Genomic DNA, 16315 nt, shown 5'->3' with positions numbered 1-16315 from the left:
CTTTTCTTTCTCCACGTCCACTTTCTATTGTTCACATGCAAAAGACTTGTTTTCAAGCTAGACTGTTACACTGTTCTAGATGGTATTTTAAATCAGTGTTACACATAACCCACAGTTCTCCTACTGTACTGTGCTGTAATCCAAAATATGGTAATGTATTGTTAAATAAATTACGGTAGATACACTGTAAAAATACCATAACCCAGTTATCCTACCGTCATGTACTGTAATCCAATAAACAGTATTATTCTGTTAGATAAATTACGGTAGATGTGCTGTAAAATAACACCCACCATTATTCTACAGTCATACACTGTAATCCAAAAAACGGTAATATTATGTCAAAGTAAATAACAGTAGTTGCACTGTAAAATAACTGAATCTCTCGGGGGGGCGGGGGGTCTTACTCTGTGTCACAGTGTGTTAGACCATGGGTTAAACATGGATTACACCGGCATATCCCTTTAAAGGAGAGTGATTGCTAGACTTACATTCATTGGATGAACAGGTAAACACTGCTTAGTTAGGGTTCGGTAAAAGATCATGTTTTTGCTTAAAAATATCAGTTCTGTTGTTCCTCAGTAAAACTATCCAGTGGATGAAACATATCCAACTGTGGTCCCTCCACCACCATCACCTCCAAATCCTGATAAAGGTCAGGTGATAAACATGTAAGGTGAACGTGAGTTGACACGTTTTATAAAGGTGTCAATACAGTAGTTCACCCTTTGAAATGAGCAGCAAGACAATAACCTTCCACAGTGATAATGTGCCAGTGCTGTGTTTACAGTTTGTTCCACTGAGACTATATATTGTGTTGGTCAACTTCACCACTTATTTGACTAACAGCTTTAGCACAAACTCATGAAGAGCTGGTTCTGGAAAGACAGACAGACAGCCAGTCAAGCAGGCAGGCAGACATCTCCATCAAGTTTACTTCCAGCCGGGCTGATTTCATGACTTTCAGGAGGAAAACGAGCAGCCTTCTTGCTCTGAGTATATTCATTTCTTTGCGCCGCGTTGAGGGCAGAGGGGCTGCAGCGTATTGATTGGTCACAGAGCCGTGAGGGGCTCAGATAGGAATCAGACCTCCAGCTGCATTTGGGGAATTGAGTGTGATGTTGATGATATTGATGGTCTCGGCTCGCTGTGTCTAATTTCTCTTTTATGATTACAAAAGGCCCACACGGAGCCTCGTGTGTTTTGATGCACAGGTTCTGTCTCTGTGAGGGGCTGGAGATCTGTTCAAGGTGTTTCCCTGCCCTCTCTCCAGCTAATTAAGGTGCAAATTAATCAGTGCTTCTATTTCAGGTTTTCGCATCTCCATTCGAGGCTTCAGCGGTTATTCTGGGATGGTCTATTAGTCTTTTTACAGTCGTGAACTCTCATCACTCCAGGCGGCGTGAACTGAACCTGAAGGAAATCTGCGTCTGAAGGATTCGGTCTTGAACTACGACAGTCCAGAACAGTATCGGTCAGTGTCCGATACAATCCTGAACACACGCAGAGACGAATGGCTGCACGTTCTGTTTAAAAGTGTTACTGCTCTCTGCTGTCATCCAGCTGTCATTTCAGCATTGAGAAGACATGATTGAAGTACTTTTGTTCTTGCATGGAGGATGAGTGCCTGCAGATTTTGTTCTTTTCTCTTGTGCTGACCCTGTCTTTAAGAGCTTTTCTTGAGTTTGATAACATAAAGACAGTCCTTGAGTGCACCGGCGCCTCTTTTTCATAAGTTTGTTTTTAAGGATCCGTTGGTCTTGCCAGAGTTTCTGACTGTTCCATTGCACTTTTGTTGGAGATCTTCAAGTGCCAGAAAAAGAGTATCTTTTTCAAAAAGGTTGACTGTGACACATGAGTTTCATGGACATCATGAAACTTTATCTGATGAAAGCATCTGAAATGTCAAGAAGATAGAAACCCGGCGATATCATGAACAAGTACAGATCAATAGTAAAGTAACCTGAGGAAACACACACGCTTTCTTCATATAAAAGAAAAGCTTAAATAAATGTCATCACGATAATTAGATGTTTCCTACAGTTTGGCATTTCAGAAACACAGGAGAAAACAATAAGGGTTTCATCAAAACTAGACAGGAGTTTAAAGTGCAGGCTTTGTCGGCGCAGCTTGGTTTCATCTCAAACGCTGAGACACAATTTAGTAGCGTCTTCCTCATCTAATTTTGAAGACTTTAATCAGCCTTGTGAGGGTGTCGAAAAGTGTTATTGCACCACCATGAAAACCCATTTGAAGGGGGCTGCCTCCAAAATAACAGATATTAAAAATGAAAAAAAAACAAACAAACAAACAAGTGAAGCGCAGCTCATTATCAGTCTTGCATCCTCATCGTTTTGCAACTGTTGCGTGCAACAGTGGAAGGTGTTGCACGCTGCCAGTGTCGCACATTATGTAAAAAAAGTTGCTGCAGCGTTAAGTGAAGCATAGAGTCGGGGGCTAAAGCAGAGTGACAGATTTATTAAGCCAGGTTGCAAAGGAAATCTATACCGCCTCCCCTGTCTTGCTTTTTAGGGAGCACATGGCCCTCAGCTCTGCAGAGAAAGAGCAAACCAAATCTAAAGCTAATCCCCTCATCGCTCTCCTAAATCTGCAGCCAGAGACCGTGTGACCAGATGAAGCTGGAGGGGAGGAGGAGGAGGAGGAGGAGGACAAAGGAAAACAAGAAAAGGAGGTGATCGTGTACGAGGAGACAAACCACAGATGCAGCAGGTCAGGTTTATATATGTCAGACGGTGTGTTTCCCTTTTTTGGGAAATATGCCAATATATTTATTTTAAGGGGGAGAGTAACACGAGGAGATTGAAACCACTCTTGTCTCTTTTTCTCCTAAATGTGAAGCTACAGCCAAAAGCTGCTTAATCAGACTCAGCACAATGAGTTGCAACAGGGAAACAGCACTGAAGCTCATTTATTAACACACAAAGCACATTACTGTACATTTGCACAGGCTTACAGGCTTAGACTGTGTTGTAGTGTTGTCTTTATTGATACTAATCAGTTATGAGTATTTGACTGCTCTGGTATTCCTCGCTCTCTCTTTGACACACACAGTGCTGCTCCTCCTCTGTTCTGTTTTTGTGTTGTGATTTCATTTTTTAATTTGCTTTTGTTTTTAATTGCAATTCAAATTGAAAAGGGTCACTTGATTAAATTATTTCTTTAATCAAACCAAATATGATACAGTCTCTGTCTTTTATTTTTTTTTTGGACTTGTTTGCAACCTCTGACAGATGCACAAAGTAAACTGCTTCACGCTCACCTGCTGCGCCTCCACAACCTGGTTTTGTGTGAAAACAAAACTCATATTGCATTTCTACTCATAGGATCTCCTGTTAGGTTTCTAATTTGACTGTAATTTGGCATCATAGTGTCTAACGAGGCAACATGTGTAGTTTTCTAATTACCACATAATTTAAGAGTTTAGTTTACAATAAGGGTGTAGACATTTACTTTTATTTCTAGTTTTTGTGTAATTTAACATACAAATGGCTTTTTACATGTTATAAGTTAGGATATGACAGTTATTTATTTCATAATAAAGAACTTGATTTCTAGTTTTTGCCTTATTTCACAAAAAATAGACATCTACTCTTTCTCAGTGCATTGTAAAACAAAATGCGAACTTCTAAAGTAATGTATCTGAGAAAGGTCTGACGGAAACTGATTGATTGATGGATTGATTGACGGATTGATCGATTGGTGGGGGGATTTGATTCCTTGCATTCTCAGCTTTACCTTCACACACTTAACCGACACCCAGATGCAGGTTATTTCTAAGGCAACCATCCTGTCCCCGGTTATAAAGACACAGAGTGAACAATGGCAAACACACAGCACGCTTCAGCCTTTGTTTGTTGTCTGTGAGAGGCGCTGCAGTGTCTGCTGATGACTGAATCAGTATATTTGTGACCTCCATGGCAGCAACCAGACCTGTGTGAGCTCACATGCACAATGTAGAATATCGGCAAAGAATCATTTCTCGGGGTTTGCGCATTCCTGAACAGTCGGCTCCTTGGATGATTATCCAACCTGACCTGTGACATCCTCCACAGTGTGAGGAAAAACATGTTCTCTGGTTCGGTTCTTCATTTCCGGGTGCCTCACCTTGTTGTGCTTGTGTTATAGCGTGCAACCTCGGGGAGGAATCCAGCAAATGTTTCCTTTTCAGCGGATTTGATGACTGTCCGTGTAGACATTAAGCGGGAGTGAAGCAAGGCCTGATCTCAGTGAACCGAGAATCCGGTGGGAGCTGTTGCTGCCACTCTCTTCAACAATAGAACCCAACTCTTCGGTCAAGAGGCGTTAAAGCCCCCAAAACCTGACCTCAACTAAAAGTAATTCAGATCAATAATGTGGGCCAAACACTATTTTCTGTTCTTTTTATTTTTCACACAACATGAACACACACATACACTCATCTTGCTGGCTTGAATGGAGGTAAATAGATACAAGAAAATGTCCTGAAAGACTTGGATTGCTTTGTGAGGACTTTAATTGCTGTTTCTTACCAAACAAGAGGTTATTCAGTGCGGTGTGACTGGTCCAGCTGATTTAGTATGCAGATCAGTAGTCACACAGTCTTGTGGTCATGCTTTGGTTAGGTTTAGGCACAAAGACCACAAGAAACATCGATTAGGTTTAGATTAAGATAAGAAATACCTGTTAGAGATGCGGGACAAACACAGCGGGAGATCGTCGGACTATCAAGTGCAAAGTTCTGCAGTGGCTGGAACTCCACCAGAGCCTCCACCCCTCAGTTAGAAACATGTAATGTGAACATGATATGACCAATTTTTTTTTTTTTTAAACGTCAATATGCTACTTAACAGATGTGGACTCAGGATGCACCCTAGAGGCCGCTTCATCATATTTTATCTACCGTGATGGCATCCAAGACGGTACTTTTGCTGCATTCTTGAACATCTCCCCCCCAGTGTTAGACTGCCTACGGATGTATGTTAATGCATCAGTTGTTTGCAGAAACATTGCTCCATTTTATACAATCTGAACAAAAAAAAAGTAATTAACTTGTCAAGAATTATTCGGTGAACAGCGCGACTTGCCAGCATTGTCAGGAAACGATTCTGCAAAATAAGAAATATCAGAAAAATGCCAAAACACACCGGAGTGGGGCTTTAAATCAGTCAGTCTAAAGTGCTTAAAACAGCAACAGGTAGCGTACTCTTTTAAAACAAGCACCACGAATACACCAGTGTTCCTCCGTTGTGTGTGAAATGATACGCCTGCAGATTCTCTGTGATGAATACCGGCAGGCAGATTTTTCATTAGGATCTAATACTTGTCGCTCTTCAGGCCTCTACTCAGATTTTTTTTCCAGTCCTCCTCATCTCCCCCTCCTCTTTTCCACCACAGGGAGCATTATCTCTCTGCTCTCTCAACCTCATCGTTCCCTTTTTGCTCCATCTTCTCCCAATCCCCTCTTTAATTTTATCTCTCGTCTGCCAACACACACACACACATATACACACACACAGATAGAGATATAGATAGACAGAGAGAGATATCTCCTTTCTCCTCACTGCGCCATGGCTGCAGGGTAACTGTAGCTTATAATTTAACATAATAACAGCACAGTTAGCCTGGGCCGAAGCTTTTTAATAAAATATTAGGATCTAACAAAAAAGAACTGGTTGATGGAAAGAAAAGAGCCCACGGGTGTTTACCTGGTGCTTATGTTGAAAGAACTTCACTCATTTAGAGTCATTAGTTCTGTGCCTTATAATTATTCAACATTGTGGACGCCCTTTTATCTGCTTCAGTCACTTTTTTTTTAAAACTGAGGAGTCATTTTATAACATAGGAGTCTCTTGGATAATAATCAGTATCATAGGTTGACTGGGGCCAATGTCTCCAAGCACTACATTACCCATGAGCCCCAGCTACTGTTGCTATGGGAGAAGAGCCAGTCTGACACCCGAATTAGAGCCGCAGCAAATTCAGAACACTTGTTGATGCCACCGGGAGAGAAAACATTGAAGCATGTTTGCCAAATGAAAGCAGACCTAACTGAGACTCTCAAAGGGAACTGATTTAAACTTGTGAATATATTGTCAGGTTTTTAGCTAACGTTTAACGTTAGCTGCTGTTTTTCACGTCATGTCACAATCCTCTCACATATGGTCAAGAAGGCAAATAACTGATACTTTGCTACAAATGGTCACATACAGCCTCTTTAATGAAAAATGTTATGTTCTGACAGCGTTTTGCTTAATGTCTGGTTAAGATCATCTGGACAACAAATGCGACTGAGATTTTGTCCAATACAACATCAGGTTACAAATGCATCGTTTGTGGTTGCAAACTGTCTGGACGCCACGTCAAAAATATCTGGTTTTTTAAAACTAACGTGGTTGACAAATGTCCCGACACTGAAAATATCCAGTGGTATCTCGCTTCCTCTTGGCAGCCATCTCGCAATAGCTCTCACTCCGACAAACATCTCCGCCTCTTCTGGTCATCAGAGTCAGCTCATATAGATGTAGCCTGGACGTGACGTAATGTAGAAACATACGTATCAGCGGTTTAAAGAAACTGCAAACTGGCCTGTGATTGGATGTTTCTCGCCACATTAACAGTCGTGGTTGTTTTGATGCCCACCTTTGTTTGAACCTTTTGAATGGTATTTTCTAGAGCAGTTACTCATCTGCTGTGCTGATGATTCAACCAGGAGAGTTTCATACTCATTAGTACTCTCGCTGCCACTTATCTGTGTCATTGACTCTGCAGAAAACAGATCAGGTGCATTTGAATACGAGGAGGAGTCGCCCCTGAGAGGCTGCGTCACCTCTGGGTTAGCATCTGTTCCACTAGCGTCTGTAACTCAGTGCAATCTCTCCTTCAGCATTTGTTTCATCAGACTTTCTGAATGAAATTAAACGTGCACCTGGGGTTGTGAAGCATGGGGATACACTTTAATAACTGCTCCAAGTACGCCGTGACAGCTTGTAACACCTTTGATGAATTAAAGGTGAGAAACACCAAAGAAAAATCAAAGGCTGTGCTCACCGTACGAACATTATATTGTTCCTCGTGGAACCTTTTTGTCAGATCTGTTTTTAGAGCGCGGTTGTGCCTCCCGGCTGTGTGTCTGTCCTCAGGATGGATGGTTTGCCCCCAGATTGCCACACTTTATGAACTCTGTTGATTGTTAGTTTGCTCTGATTGTGGCCATTTAATTAATGTCTTTTAAATGTCCTCTCCCCCATGAGCACATTGTTGTCTAATTATGCAAAGTGCTCTGACTCTGAACTACGATCATCCACCAACACGGGTGATCATTTTCCTTTTATCGGGGAAATTATGTCCAGCTTTGATGCAATATCACAATGTTAATGACATGGATAACTGACTTTTCTTTGTCATTCACACTGGCTCGACAATAATTGCTTTTATAAACCAGCCTGTCTGATTGCCGACATGTCAAATACTGCAGCCTGGTCAGTGGCCAATCGCCTCAAAGTGTTACGCTGTAGGTATAACTCTAGCATTAGAGGTGGGTATCTCACGTTTCGATTCTGATTTTCTGGTGTCCGAATGTATCGATACCAAACTGATTATGGGACTACCCATAAACATTCAGAAAAATCGATTTCTAACATTTGTGAGTGGATTCTGAATTGTAGCAGATGAGCAATTCTTATGTAAATCGGTAGTTTTGCCCACTCATTTCCGCTCACATCAGTTCTCAAAGCGCCCCAGTGGTGCAGTTATTAAGGAGTGAGTAAAGTTTGAGGTGGGCTGATGGGTTTGGCGGGTCTTTCACAGATGTTTGTCTGTAACGTACGTGAGTGAATGTATCTCAACAAGTAACTGATGTCATGTATATAACATAACGTCATGTGAGTGACGTCACTTGACATGAGACATTTTAAAGTGAAGTATGATTCGTTTCCTAAACCTGCCTAACCCTAACCGAGTCATTTATTTCATGCCCGTCATTCCATGTGAGCTGTTTGTCAGCACGATTCATTTTGAAAGTCTAATCTGTCATTATAGATTATTACGTACTGCCGCTAACAGAGCCTTTATTTTGAAAGTCTACTTGGACGTTGCATAGAACACATTAGTGCCAACTCGAGCGCTGAGCCCCTCAGGTGCCAAACCAACGCTAGAGGGTTCCAGCGCGATAGCATGGAGCTTACATGAGAATGTGGTGTTGAAGCAGAGTTTTAACATCAATACTGAAACAAGAAGCTTTTCCGTTCTATCGGCTGGTGATGTGCATCCTTTTTTCATTATAGTCTAAAGCCCTTAATTCAGTCACTCAGCTCAGCTCTGTGGTCTGTGAAGTCTCTGCTCACTGCATTTCACGGCCCTGGGCTCCCCTGCTGTTGTCTCCACTGCGCACAGCTCCCCCCATGCTTCACTGCCTGTCTGAGAAGATGGAGAGAGAGTGAGACTGACGGACACAGGTGGAGGGGGGGGTGAGGGCGGAGCAGAGAGGTGGAAAAGATGAGAGGGCCGAAGGAGAGACGAGGTGAAGGAAAATGAAAGAGCAAGACGAGAGATGCTGGACAAGACGGAGAAAGGCAGACAAGCCTGTGTCGGAGGAGTGGGTGGACAGGCTTTGAGGCAGGTGGGCGGAAAGGTGGAGGGAGGGGAGGGCAGCCGAAAGCCCGGTCGCTCTCTCATTCCCGATTTCATTACCCACTTTATTCATCCGGAGCGACTCATAACTTTTCCTCCTCGTGTGAATTAAGAAGTGCGTATCATCACTGACTCTGCTGGGCTCTGGTGTCTCTCCTGCTTTAAAGACGTAAAAACGATATCAGTCTTTTAGACATCTGAGTCAACAAAGGGTCAGTATTTGCATTGTTATGACTCCTTTGATTAAGAAGGATGGGCCCGGAGCTGCTCTCCTCTCCATTACCTGTCTAATTACACCTCGGATGATGAAGGAGAGAGGGGGTAATCTTGTTATCTCTAAAAGCCTAATGTCATTCTGGTTTGGAGCAGCACCAGCAGACTGCGAGGATCGGACCAGGAAAGTGTCTGTTTCCAGTGAAATTATACCGACCATTAAAAAAACAAAAAACAGGGCAGAACAGGGCCGTGTTTTCCAGCTGAGAGGCAACTTACATGCATGTATCAGAGCTGGGTGAATCAATGACTGAAGAAATGATACAACCAACATTTAGCGATACCACAATTAGTATGAAAGATTCTGCGAAGTCTGCGATGAGCTGGCGACTCGTCCAGGGTGTACCCTGCCTTCGCCCAGAGAGATAACTGGGACGGCTCCAGTAACCCCCGCAACCCCTTGAAAAAGGGGATACAGCGGTTACATCCTCGAGACCCTCACGGATAAGCAGTTGATAATGAGATGAGATTTAATAAGTATTTTTTGGGGTGCCGTTTAACTCAGTTGGTAGAGAGAGGCATCCCATGTACAGAGGCTTTGTCCTCACTGCAGCGGCCCTGGGTTACAGTCCCGGCCTGGGGCCCTTTGCTGTGTGTCACTCCTCCTCTCTCTTGTCCTGTTTCAATAAAGCCATATAAAGGCCAAAAAAGTAATTTAAAAAAAAGTATTTTTCTTTATTTTCTGCGGTTGTCTGCATGAACAAAGCCATTAGCTTGTTAGTCCTGAGAAGAACATGCATCATGTATTATTTTAACATGTGCATGGAGAAAACATTATAAACGATAATAATTCATGGTAAAAATCTTAACTGAGAACTGTTAAAAGAATGCTTGGCAAAGCATTTGGTGGTTATGTAAATCGGTTGAGAAGTGGCCGATTGATGATGCATTCACATCAAACTTTAAACCACTTAATGCTCCCATGACCAGAAACCGCTAGCTGAAGTTTGCTAGTGGCTCAGTTAGCCGTGGAGCGAAGTGGTGCTATTGTGATGGGGTCCGTTTTAGGGTTGCATGTTCTGCTACTGTGTTATTTTTTTTGTGATTTAATGTTTATGTTATATTGCATGTTGTGTGTTTTCTGTTTTTACAGGGTTTGATCTCTTAGTTGCGATTTATGTTGAATCGCATGTAGTTTCTTTTTAACGAATTGACCTTGAACTATACGCTGACTCGCCAGGAGCAGACTAATTAACACAACGAGCCACAGGTGCTTGCGAGCAACCCTTTTTATTCAGGGAGCGGAAGTGAAGAAGGGAGAGACAGGGAGAGGGAATACGGAGAGGACGCCAGAACAACAGGACGATGGGCGCAGGGAACACTGAACGTGAAGGACGGTGGACACAAAGGACCCGTGGGAGCAGAGTGTGGGCTGCAAGCGAGGACGAGGGCGACTTCCATCACTGGCCGGAGTTGAGGTGGGCTTGTAGCAGGGTGTGGTCGCGATGCACCCCTCTTGCAGCTAAGTACCCTTTCCACCTATTGTAACAGAACAGTTGGATTTTTAATCAGGATTTTAGACCCTGGGGATTCTCTTTTTAGTGTGAATGACTTTAGTCTGTGTATCCCGGCTGCTTTCTTTGTCCCCTGTGTATATGCTCTGGAGTGACTGAAGGGCTCGTCCACGCTTGCAGAAGTTGTGGTCTGCCACATCGGCCTGTTCCGCGAGTGGGGATACCCAGAGACTGCGGGATCCTCGGGAGAGACTTTGGTCTATCTTTTTTCATTATAATGAATCTTGTGTACATTGTCGATCGGACTTGAGGTTTTTAACTCTGCTCAACCCTGATTTTAATTAAGTCCTAGGCTCTCAAACCTAGGCGGCGTTGTCAGCTTGTTTCTATTAATCACTTTAAGACTTTAGTATTTAGTACACTATTCACTGACTGGAGTCACGGAGCTCGCATCAACAGGCTTCTCAGTGAGCTCAGCTGGACACCCAAAGGTCTCTCAGACTGACAGGTGCCAGGTTGAAGTCAGGGGATAAAGTAAGGAGGCGATTGACAGCGACTCTGACCAGGACTACAAATCCAGGGGCGAGAAGACTAAGCAGCAGGCTGGGACAGGAGAGGTGTGCAGCAGGAGAGAAGCAAGAAAGCAACTTGAATTCAGACAGTGTATGCTTTTATTTTTTATGTTTCTTAAAGAAAATAGATGAAAAAATGTTTACTTACTCGAGTTGTTTCCAGCCCACTGCTTTTAAAAAGGTGTTATTGGCATGGAAAGTTTTTTTTTTTTTAGTCACATTACCAACTCTTCCAATAATCCTATGATGACAAAGGAGACGCAAAATCAAAATTTCTGACAAGTAGCTGAAGCTACAGGAGCTATCAAACGATTATGGTACAAAATGGTATTGGTATCTCTGCAATGACAAAAAGTCACCGCTGTTATGTTCTGTTGATAGTTTGTGCCCTTAAGCAACAGTCAGACATTTTGCAAAATGCTCATTGCATTCCCGTGAAAGGTTAGATGAAAAAGGTTAGATGAAAAGATGAATGTATATGTACATTGTGTAAGCAGAGGCAAATGTTGTGCCGGGGAAGTTCTCTGTGTTGTGTTGATTGATGCACAACTTTTCAGACCCCGACATCTGCAGCAGCTGCAGTGTTTTTGTTTTTTGTTTTTTTGTCGTTGACAGCAAAGCTCATCAAGTGATGGAATCAGCTGCTCAGTGAAAATTGCAAATTCCTGTTGTCATCAACAGCGAAAGACTCCAGCACGCTCATCTCCCCCAGGACACAGGTAATTGTTTTGTTGTTTTTTTGTTTTTTTGTTTTAAGAGAACAACACTGCAGAACAAAACATGAACATTTCGGGAACCAAGCAGTCACAGTTTCAGCAAAACAAAACAGTTGCTCACAAATAAGAGTTTATGACAGCCTACATCATTTATCATATAAATCTGGTTCAGTATTGACACTGACATGTTCTTTTTCCCGTCATATTATAGCTGAGTGATTCAATCATGGCCCTGATGGTACTTTAAGTGGCCAAGAGAGGTTTGTTAAAGTCTGGTGCTGATAGGGAGCAAGAGAGGAATCCATGGGTCATAATAAATCATAAAGATAGATGCTCGTCTGCCGGGTAAACACAGTTAGTCCTCTGCCTCTGGCAGAGTTAGAGGGAGAATAACATCTGGAGCGTTGAAAGGTCAGAGAGGTCCCTCTGTGGTCACTCTTGGATTTTTAGGGATTACATTTCACCCTGAGGTGTCTCTGCACTTGAGCTTTCAGTCCATATTTTGTCCTCCATGTCTGCCCTTTATACACCCGGGCTGATTTTTTGCACAGTGCTGCAGGCTGTTTCTAAACAGTGCAGGCGAGTTGACAGCTGTAATTCCTCACTTCACTGGATATTCAGTGGCAACATGACCTTAAGGCTTATTATTCATCAACATTTGTTAAATAATGGGGATCCACTGAGTTATAACAGATCAACCGGGGACTCAGGTTATCCTCTGTCCTTAGTTAAACTGTACTGCGTTTAGTCTTAATGAGCAATGAAATATGTGTGCCTTTGTGTGCAGGTACATTTCAGATACATCTATAATCGCACATTGAACTCACATATATCACAAAAAAATGACGTTTTCAGGATGAGGAAGACTTTTAACGTGTCTTGTTTTATAGCAGAATATTATGAGCGAGCACTATGTGCTACAGTATACATATTATATAATGCAGGTTCACACACAAAAATGCACAAATACACAACAAGGCAATGGGCACATCCCTGCAGATCACCTAAAACAGCCTGGAAAGTGTTATTTCAGTGTTGTTCGGCACGCGTAAGCATGCAATAATGTCTTGCTGTGAAAATTCGTCTGCACTTCACTCTCCTTCCTCCATCTCTTTATCTGTATTTCTCTTAATGTTTTTCTCTTGCTGCGTTCAGCATGTCCATCAAGAAGAGAGCACTGACACATTTGGGATTGCTTTAACTGGCTTACACTGCTGCAATAGTTCTTCAAAAAATGACATGAAAAGGTTGATCTACTGTCTGTGTGTTCAGTAATGTGCTTCAGTTTAGCTTACCTTAGCTTAGCTTGGAAGCTGGGATCAAGAAACAACTGGCTCTGTTCACAGTTTTAAGAAGGTGTGTCCAGACTGTGAAGTACATTTTCACCTTGTGTTATTTTTTTGTGAAGTTAACAGCTGGTATCACTCCCTCCAGGAAATAGACTCATAGATTCATCTTAACTGCATTTCAGTCAACATCACAGTCATATTTTTCATATTTTCACGCTACGTGCTGACCGCAAACATAACTCGGCCTAACAACAATGCATTGTTTTGAAAACTGAAGGTTAAAGAAAAAGGGAACCAAAATGCAAGACGCATGTGCAGGCAGGCTGAAAAAAGCTGAAAACCAAAAATCTATAAGATCCAAAAGAGAAGCAACAAGGCAGATTCAAGGAAACAGAGCGGACATCTGACAAAGAGAGAGGGGAAGACGAGGACTAATATACACATGGGTTGATGAACTAATAGAAGTCAGGTGAGGCAGGAAATGGACAAAGGGAGGAAATAGAAAGTGAGACATGACACAGGAGGATATAACTTCAAAATAAAACAGGTATTTTTGAACCTACTTGAACCCTCGGTGAATGAACGCAGTTCCGGATAGGTCAGACTATTCCTTTACATGAAAATGTCTGGATGTGTTTAAGTGTCACGCCCTCTCCACAATAAGCCGGTATCCTCATCACAGCTCTGATATGGAAGGAAAGGTCAGACTCATCCACCTCGTCTAATCAAACATCCATTAGTGTGCGATATGTAAATAGGCCGCCGAGCTCTGCCCCTACACTGATGTACACAGGTTACAGCCCCTCTGTCACAACCTCATAATTCATCCACATATACACACATGTTCGCCGGGCTCAGTCACACTGAACTCTGTCTAGAGGTAATTACACCCTTATATTCATGTATCTGTGTAATTATACCCTGAGCTGGTACCCTGCACCACACCGCAGAGCAGAGAGAGACTGAAACAGTGAATCAGATGTTTTCAGTTCCCTGTGGATCATAAATAAGTTTTTATTAGGAGCTAGAAAGAATATAACTCTGCTACTTCTCCTTATTATTAGTTATTTATCTTATGTGCAAAACAAAAATGTTTTTTTGGACATCAGAGGCTCCTGCAGTAATGTGTTAGTCTATGTTATTTGGTTTAAGAGACAGAGAACATGCACTTCACATGCGCTGAGACAGTTTCTTTTTGTCCTTGGATTCTCAGGAGAAATCTACTGACATAAACTTTGTGTTTGTGATTTACTTAACTGAAAAGCAGCGACAGACTGTTTAGAAGTGACTGAGCAGACAGACGGAGCTGGCGAATGCTGACAGGAAACTGTATCAAACGGAAAAATCCAATTTAATTGAGGTGAGCTTCGAGGGAAGCGGCCTCACTTTAGAGCGATTGCTGTCAAAATCACAGCGAGCATCTGTGTTGTGCTTTCAAGAGACTCCTGGAGATATGAAATGACTAAAGGCTGATGCAGATGAGATGCTCCTTGTTAAAAAAAAAAAATCAGTCTTCTTCATTTAGTTTGATGGTTTTATTTATTTTTTTTGCTGGTTATCTTTATAAGCTGCCATATTTGATGAGCTGGGACTGAGAACGTGTTGTGACTTTGAATCTGTAAGTAATGACCGGATATTGAAGGTTACTCCAAAACTGTCGAGGGAAGCATTACTGCCAGACGGCCGCTCACTGCAGCCTTTGCCGTAGTGACTAGCCGCTGTCAGCCCAGTTAGCCGTGGAGCTCAGTGGCAGTTGTCGCAAGTTCACAGGCGAAGTAGTGGTAGTTTCACATCTTGCTCAGTGAATTGCTTTCCACCAAACCAGAGGTGACTGTGGAAAGACAAACAAAGCCTGAGTTAGTGAGTTTTATTTCATTCATTGTGTCTTATTTGATTAAAAAGTGTTTGTTTTTTGGTTTTTTTTTTTACAGTGAGATAAGAAGGCAATTTAGTCTTAGTTAGAGAGAAAGGGAGGAGTTGAATTTAGATGATGTGGGGTTGTAATTTTGTTTTTTAATGAGGAAAATGCATGTAGGAATATTTTTTATTTTGTTTTCTTATTGGACTATTGGCGATCTCCTTTACCTCTCCCAGCTGAAACTATGGGTCTCAGTACAAAGTGGTATTATGATTCTTCACATTCCATTGACAATGTTGGTTAGTTGTTTTTTTTTTTTTTTATGTTTTAAACCAAAATTCTTACGCTGATCATTTTCTCACCCTGAGAAACTGTTGTTTAAAGGGAGCTTCACAAAGCCTAAACAAGACGTGGGTGTTTACAGGTAGGGTTGGTTTAATCAAAAATGCCATTAGTCAGTATTTACTGTTTTGTTTTTGTTTTTTTTTAGCTTAATCTATACAAGAATCTGAAAATCAAGATAACGCTTGTGTGAGTTTGACTATGCTTTTTAAAAAAGTTTTAATGAAGGTGCAGTACCAAATCACTGGAGTGTCCCTATGACTTGAGCACTGAATTAGTGGCTAATATAGACACTAATTCAATAACCTGACCTGGGGTGTAGAAAGTTAATCAATAAGTTATTGGTGAGCTTTTCTGTCAAGCCAATTGAGACACTGCGTGCAGCGGCTGCCCCCACAAATAAACTCGAACGGATTTGTTGCGACTTGAGGACGAGCATGTACCACAACAGACAGGGTGATTAAGACGAGATCAAGGCTGCTGAGGTTTAGAAGCTCGTGGCTCGAGCTTTTTAATGAGAAGCAGCAACAGCATCAACGGTTGTTTTCATCAGAGGAGAGATGGCAAAGAGTTTTAAATTCCAGGTTATTTTTTTATTGTAATGTTAAACAGTATGGTGTGTACAAATGCAAAAAAAACACGTCCGTTTCCTCACTCTTGACTCCAATTCCTGTTATTTATTTGAATATGTTAGTCATGATATTTCTTTTCATCTCAGTTACATGATGGTTTTGTCGTGGTCGCTGCTCTTCTCTCCCCTGACACACACAGAGTAATAAGTCCCTTTTGTGTAACCCAGCACTGCCTTTCTAGGGCTTGACTCACCTCTGTGTGAGTGTGCGTGCATCACACTGTGTAGGTGTCCGGTATGAGTTACGTTTTGTAATTATCATTGTTCACATATTCCGGCCTCCTACAGCACCAGTGTCCTTCCTTACATTTCCAGGGGAGACGACCAGTACGGATTCTGATCAGCACAGTGTATCGCCTGCAAGACGTGTTCGTTATGTCTTCCTCTCGGGTATCTCTTCCTCATTCATTAAGGCAGAGAAAGTGGAGAAGGCAGAGAAGATTTGAGACAGAAACAGAGGACGGCAGAGAAAACCAGACGTGTAAAGCTGGTGGAGGTAGGGCAGGAGGCACAGCCAGAGAAAGAGAGCGCCAGAAAAAGAGATGATTGACA

Source organism: Acanthopagrus latus, chromosome 11 (genome assembly GCF_904848185.1).
Source record: "Acanthopagrus latus isolate v.2019 chromosome 11, fAcaLat1.1, whole genome shotgun sequence".
In the NCBI taxonomy this organism is placed as follows: Eukaryota; Metazoa; Chordata; class Actinopteri; order Spariformes; family Sparidae; genus Acanthopagrus; species Acanthopagrus latus.
Note: the sequence above shows the minus strand (reverse complement) of the source record.